This window comes from Erithacus rubecula (assembly GCF_903797595.1).
Source record: "Erithacus rubecula genome assembly, contig: SUPER_Z_unloc_6, whole genome shotgun sequence".
Lineage (NCBI taxonomy): Eukaryota > Metazoa > Chordata > Aves > Passeriformes > Muscicapidae > Erithacus > Erithacus rubecula.
This window is the reverse complement of record NW_027635650.1, coordinates 1,700,564-1,708,381: the sequence shown is the minus strand read 5'-3', so window position 1 is coordinate 1,708,381 and position 7,818 is coordinate 1,700,564.

Below are 7,818 nucleotides of genomic sequence, written 5' to 3'. Positions count from 1 at the left end.
GGGACTCAGTTCAAGTTTATTTATCATCATGTGAGACAAACCTAGCTGTGGATCCTTTCTGAGATACAAGAGAAAACCCCAGAATATTATGACTGGCATGTTCCATACAGGTGCTATTTAGCATTTTCTTGACCAAAATAACTTGTCATTCTGCTGTCATGTGTGCACATAGTCATGTGCTAATGCCAAAATGAACCCAGCCTTTACCTGCACATAGGTGCTTTTCTAGGAGCAAAATAAATTGAGAAACAAAATGCTTCATTATTCTTGCACTTTCAATTCTGCTTTTTCATTTGCCTTTGCTTTTGGCAAGTAGACTGAGATTGTGGCATTTCAATCATATCAAGTGTGCCTGGAAACAGCACTTGGGAGAAGAAGGTGGAAAAATAAGCTGCTGGAGCTGATTTTTTTTTTTTTTTTTTTTTTTTTTTTTTGTAAGGTGTAAGAATTGCTGCATTTTTCAATACAGTTTCATAGGCAAATTGCTCTTTTCAAATTCCATTCTAGAGTCACAGAGATTTTTTTTTCTGGTCATACTTTGCAGAACTTGAAAGGAAGTTTCCTTCCCTATTTTTGTATACACACAAAATAAAAAGGAGTTGGTGACTCGGCTGGCTGCTGCAGACTCAAAATTCCAAGGTTAGCTTTATGCAAGAATGATTTATATTTTAAAATTAATCTGGATCTTCAGATCCTGAAGTTCTTTAAAAGATTAATACTTTATCAATGTCTTGCATATAGAGAGTCTAAAATATATAGCATTACATTGCTTTTTCCAGATAATTAAAGAAAACTGAAATTATTAAACAAAAAAAATTAGTAGAAAAGCAATACATATGGAACCTACATGTGAATAAAGCAGTTTTTATCGTCATATAGTTATCAAATATTTAAACAAAAATTAAATTACTGGATAAATATGAATAAAACTGTAAGTTTTTTGAAGCTTAAAGTCATGGAAAAAATTTGTGTTAACAGCTAAACTACAGTTTGTATAGTCATCTAATACATCCTTAGGTGCTTCTACCAGAAACCAGTTAAATTATCAAAAGTGGGGATTAAATGCTTCATATTGTCATCCTGTGCAAAAGTGATACAAAACCTCTGAATATTAGTCTAAGCTTCACGTAGCCCTGCATTTTTAATAATTTGAAAGCTTTCCCAGTTTTTTCACTGGGAGTCATTCTTTTGCCAAGGATTTGTGTATAAACAACACATAGCAAAGTACTGGTTTTAATTTTCTGCAAATGTTTTATAGTTATTAAAAAATAGGCTTAATGGAAATATAAGCACTTTATATCCAAAGCAGAGAAATATTTTGCTAATATGCATTTTAGTCAGTGGTAGCCACAGGTTTTGTACAGAGAAGTTAGTCAGTATAAAAATATTTATTATTTATTCAGAGGCTCGGAGAGTAATGCTTACTATTATTCAGGCAATAAACCATGTTTGCATTTTACTATATATCTCCATAATGCTGCCTGTATCAGGTGCAGATGTGCTGTACTTGCAGACATAGACCATCTCATAAATTTTAATTCTTAGAAGAAATTTTACAGAAATTCTTATTTTCAGTCTCTAAGATGATTTTCTCTATAAATGTATGTATCCTAAAGCTATTTTTAAACCTGGTACTTTTAGCATTTAGAAACAGGACTGAACATAGATAATGATGCTTTGTGAGTTGCTGTTCTTAGCTGGTTTTAATGGAGGCTTTAGGACTGTATCCATCACAGATAGTCAAGAATTAGGGCAGTAGTGAATTTGGTATTTATTTATAACTGTGCATAGCATAAAGTAAAAACTGCTATGATATAAACCCTGCACCTCATACTATGACATAAAGTAAAAAAACAGGAACCAATTGAAAAAATAAAAAGTTATTTGAGTAAGTGGTTTTGAAAAAATGAAATGTTTCTGGAATGCTTCCATACAAATTCCCCTGGCACTGGAATTATTGAGATCAAAGAAAGAGATCAGTGGTGAATTTGGATGCCCCAAGGTAGTACCTACAGCATTTGAAATTATATATTTAGGCTTTAGTTTAAGTAGAGATGCAGCTCATGGGTCCTTCATTAGAGCTAACTCTCAAAATTAACTTTCAGAAATGGATTATACCCTTAATTCTTGTTCTCCAATATATGTGTTTTCTTGCCCCAAACTAGCACTAAGCTTTATAGAGACATAAAAGGTTTCTTCACAAGTAAAGTTTTACACACCACAGTCAGTAAACCTTTACTATTGTCCTTAGGCCATGGTGTGCTTGATTTAAAAAAACAAAAACAAAAACAAACCAACCTCATTAGAAAAGAGAATAACTGTTTTATTAGGCATGTCCTGAAACTCCTGTATGTTTTTCTTTTAGTGTACCCTGACTAAATTACCCATTTTTAGTTTATGTAAAATTTGGAGACAAAATTTTAAAAATATGATTCATGTGATTACTTATGGATATGTATTAGCACACTTGAGTGGAAATATTTTTCTTAGCTTATTGGAATCATAGAACCATACTGGTTTGGGTAGAGCCATTGGCTTGTGTTGCAAGGAACTTAAAGATCATCTTGTCCCAAGAAGTCTGAGTAGGGGATGAGTAGGGACACCTTCCACTAGACCAGGTTGGTCAGAGCCCCAGCCTCACCTTGGACACTCAGCTCCTCAACTGAGCACCCGCTGAGCCACAATAGCACTGAGGAGGGCTGGAAACTCCAGACAGTGTCCCAAAAGCCAGAGTGTGTTCAGGCAGAAGTGGGAGAATTTGGGAGGAAGAGAGGAAGGCTTTGTATTATGAAGCATTGAAGAAAGACGGAAGAAAAAGTAAGGGGAGATCAGATAGGAGAGGATCACCAGCCTTGGGTCCAGCATTGATCCAGCCAGAGGTGTTCAGGGTATCATGAGTTCCCAAGCCAGGCTCTGTGGGGGTACCTTTCTATAGGTAAGTATATGTAGCCTCCCTGCATTTTGTTGTTACCTGACAGACCTTTCCAGTGGTTCTGAAAACAAGAGGAAACAAGAACACCATTAAGACTCTTATCCCATCTTCACTGACTACTGTTAATCTGTGGGAACCTGTTCATGTTTTTCCCAAAAGCTTGTCTGGTAAAATTTTTGCCATCTTGTGGCAAGTGCAGAACTGCAAGAAATTTACTGTGGGAAGGGATGAATAGGTGAATAATTAGAAATCATGCTGATGATTGGCACTAACTTTGCTGCAGATGGCGTCTTGTTTCCAGGGTTGTGACATGGTATTCAGCCATCAAGGGTTACCAGGGATTGTTTGAGCCCACTTCACTGCAGTATTAGGGGAAGTAACACAGTATTTGCTGTCATTCTAAGTCCACAGTGTCTCTTAGAAAACACTGCAAAAAGTGGTGTCAGTATGAAGACAGACATATCAGCCAGTCCAGGTCTGCTCCAGAAGCCTCAGGTTGAGAACAGCAAAGGCAAACACTTCAGGCAACAACACTTTACCCAAGTACAGAGGGTGGTATAGGGTAGAAGGCTGAATTCTGGTCTGGTTACTTTTAAAAGATTTGCAGTTACTCCTCCTCTCCAGATCAGTACTTCTGACTTTCCAGGGAAGTGATGTCTTCATGGAATGTTTTAACTGCATGCATAATTCACATTCAATGTTATTATTATTATGAAAATGCCTAATTTGAAAGCCTTAAGTCTTGAAGCTATTCTTAGCCTGTACATGTAGCTGTCACATTTAGAAAGGAGAAGGAGGTTCAGGTCAAGTAGTGGGAGAAAAAACCCAACCATCCAGTAGAGAGATCAATCTCTTTTCTCAGTTCTGCTCTGCTCCCAGTCTCCTGTTCAAGGACAGCTGCAAACAACGGCTGAACCCAAAAAGAGTATCACTCTATCCATCTTCATCTTGTGCAGGCTTCTGGCAAAGTCCTTTGTGTGTCAGGGAGGCAGACTAGGTCAGAGGAAAGCCATCCCAGATTTTGACTTTTGTGGCTGTCAGGGTGAAGACTATATTTTAGAGTTTTTAACTGAAAGATTCTCAATGTGACATGGAAATTCACCTGGGAACTCCAAGCTGAAGATATTAAATTCTCACTTTTCTTTGCTCAAAAGGATAAAGATCTGGGGGCTGGCTCTTGGGTGTAAATGCACAATCAACAATTACCTGCATTCTTTTATATGTTCAGCCATGCTCAGTTAAAAAGAGAAATTAGCTGGGCAAGCCTGGACCATGACAGCTCATCCTTTTGAAGCCCAAGGATATCTCACGTCATATACAAAGACTTTCTAAAGACAGGGGCATCTTTTTATTCATTAACCTGGTGAGTTCTGCTTTTTCCTACACTAAAATCATCTTGCATGCAGCAGTAGATGGGAACCACCCCAGGGGCAGTGCAGCCTCACCAGCAGCACTGCAAGCTGGGATACTCAGATCTGCTTTGCACCATGGGCTATCCCAACTGTGTGCAGGCATGGGACAGAGGACTGCTGACAGGCTTCTGGTGAAGCCAGCAGGCTGTCAACATCCCATCACATCTGTCTGCCAAGGACACTGTGCCCTGCCCCACTCCCAGGGGTCTTGAGCAGCGTTCTGGTCTTCAGAAATGCTCCTACTTTGTTTCCCAGCTATGAACTTGCATAGTTAGAACCAAGCTACGTAGAGCCTCCTGAGCTCATACAATCATGTTTAGCAGGCATCCAAAACAGCTTTCCAGCAACTATAATTTACTGGATTGGTGGCTTTTTTGTAAAATTCACGTGGTATTTTTCCACTTGTTTTTTCCTGTTTGGAGTAGAGTTTTTTTTAATTTCCCATTTGTCTTTTTAAAGCGATCTGCAGAGAATTGACAGCTAGAAACACACAGGCATAGTAAGTATGTGGACATGACACATCCTAAAGACAGTTTACAGGAAGAGTGAAATGTGACCCAGAATAAGGATAAATAAATGAATAATAATACCTTTGTCTCTGCCCACTCTCAAGAGCAGCACTCCTGCACACTCTGCCAAGCAGCAGCAGTCACCAGGCCAAGGGCAGGCACCCCAGCAGAATTCAGCCCATGGTCCCCACTGCAGACTTCCTTGTGCTGCTGCACTCCAGAGGTGTAGGAGCACCCCCTGACAAGGAACAAAAGGACCCAATTCTCAGAGATTAAGAGGTGACACTTTCTTGAACTTTACTTGAAGGAGAACAGAATGGCAGCAACAGCTCAGGTGTTCAATCACAAAATGCCCCAAGATGTCTCACATATGGGGGCTTAACAAAGTTGGCATGAAGAAAATTGAGGAAGTTCTAAAATGCTCTCCAAGGAAGAAAGGGGCATTCACAGGTCCATTTGAATCATCCTAAATATTGCCCTCCCTCAGCTGATTTCATATCCTTCCCCAAATGGTGGTTATGGTATTGCTGGCGACAACTCTACCCTGTCAGCTGAATAAACAAACAACAGGAAACTTAGGAAAAAGACTGGGCTTCAATATCCCCGTGAAGGTCTGTGAAGGAATCAACATCCTTGTCTCTCTAGAAAGACTGGTTGCAACAGACTATTTCTTAAAATGCTAAGAAATGGACAGCATTTCCACAGGGACACTTTAACCTGATTTCTCTTCAAAACCCATTGAAGTACCTCACTTTCAACACTTCCCTATGTGTTTTACAAAACACTTGCCAAAATCTCAATATTCCTTGGCTTGTTGACGAATTGAAACCAAGGTCTACAGGTAGTCCTGGGAGGTTCTCCAGCTGACATCTTGGAGCAGCCCATACACATTCCTCTGTAACCCTTCAAAACAAGGTGATTTGGGAATGGGGTTGACCAAATTTCTACATCTTCAACCACTTAAGGCAAAGATCTTAAATTAACAAGCAAGGTTGGAAAACAAGCTTATTCTCATCATAAAGAATGACCATTCGCTACAACCTTCTGTTGAAGCTGAGTGGGGTAGTGACCCTTATCTCCGTGGCACATACTATCTGCTAATGGACCATCTTTAAGACTAGGTGGGACAATCATCTTTATCTTTTCCACAGCCCATCCTCCCTCCAGGAAGACATCATCTCCTGCTGGGCCATTAAGTCCCACTGTGTGACAGATAAAATTGCATCCTCCCATTGGGAGATGCTCCAGCCAGGGGGAGGAGCCAAGCCTTTCCTACCTAGGTAAAAACTGAGATTTTGGACACCAAGATACCTTGTTTCCACTGGATTCCAGAGGAAAACCAAACCTTTCCACATCATCCCTGGACCTTCAGAGAAAAACTGCACCTTTCCACAGGAGCACTGCTTCAGCTGAACCACATCTGCCACTGCAGGGGGACTGTAGCCACCATTTAATGGGAGTGCTACCAACACCCTGACTGACAGTGTGTCAGGTTGTATTCTGACTCTGTCAGGGTTGGGGTTGTCCTTTGTAATACTGCATTTCTATTTTAATTTTCCTAGTAAAGAACTGCTATTCCTAATTCCCATATCTTTGCCTGAGAGCCCCTTAATTTTAAAATTATAATAACAGTTTGGTGAGAGAGAGTTTACATTCTCCATTTCAAAGAGAAGCTTCTGTCTTTATTGGCAGATACCTGTCCTTCAAACCAGGACAACTGAATTCTTCTGCAGGTGAAAGGAATGGAGAAAATTGCATCAGCTATGTCTATGGTGGCACCACTTTGCTGCCGTGGACTTCAGTTCACATTGAGGTTTGAGCATGTCTGGCACAGCAGCACTCGGTGATGGTGTGACTTCAGTCAGGCTGTGATACTCCACTGTCAGTCTCCACTCTCCCTTAGACTTATGCACAGGCCACAAGGGACTGCTAAAGGCTGAGCAAGTCTTGCTGACCACTCCTGGGTTCTCCAGGTCACGAATCATCTCATGGATGGGGGTCACGCCTGTCCTGGCTGGGGCAGGATTTTTGACAACGCACTGTTGTGGTAGTGATTGGCACCTGTTGTTCTCTGATCCTCAGCAGTCCCACAACAAAAGGGTCCCTTGAGGCACCAAGGATCAGTTCTCTCATTTCCTCTGTCTTCACAACAGCTACCCCAAAAGCCCAATGATGCCCTTTGGGGGTCCTTGAAATACCCTCTCCTGAGGTAATCTATGCCAAGGAGGCACAGGGCCTCTGGCCAGGGATGTTCTGCCGCTTATGAAGAACAAATGCTCACTTCAGCTTTCAGTACAGGCAGCTGTTGGGATTCCCCCTGTAACCCCGGAACAGAGATGGATTCTGCCCCTGCACAGGTCAATGGGATCAGGATACATTTTGCACTGGTGTCGACCAAAGCCACCTATTCTTGTAGGTCTAATGTGGCAAGCCATGAATCCACACAGTCCAGGAGAGCTGACTGTCTCTTTCCTTCACTCAGCTGGGGGCAGAACCCATCTAGTCTTGGTTATAGTACTCACTGCTCACTTCTAATAAATGTGAACTGGAGGTCCCTACAAGAGTATCAAAGAGACATCAGCCCTTCCATTCTGAGAACTTGCCCACTGAAAACTAGAGCACACCTATCCTTGCAGTATTTCCTGTGGTGATATAAGAAATTGGAAAGACTGATGTTTGGAGAGCTTTTGGGATGTGTGTGTGGGGAAGGAAAGGTCAGGCCTTCCCCAGGCAAAGCAGTGAACTGCCTCACATCCCCCAAAGGGCCTGAATCCCAGCCTGGCTGACCTGCCAGTCATTGGCACACTGGAGGAAAAGCCCACACTCCACCCCTGGAGCCCCTGACCCAGTTTCTGAGTGGCCAAATGACCAGAAGTCCTACGTGGGGGGTGGGCCCATGAAGGCCGAGGGGTATCTAACGCTCAGCACGAGGCCATATGTCCTGATGCTACCTTCATCATCTATG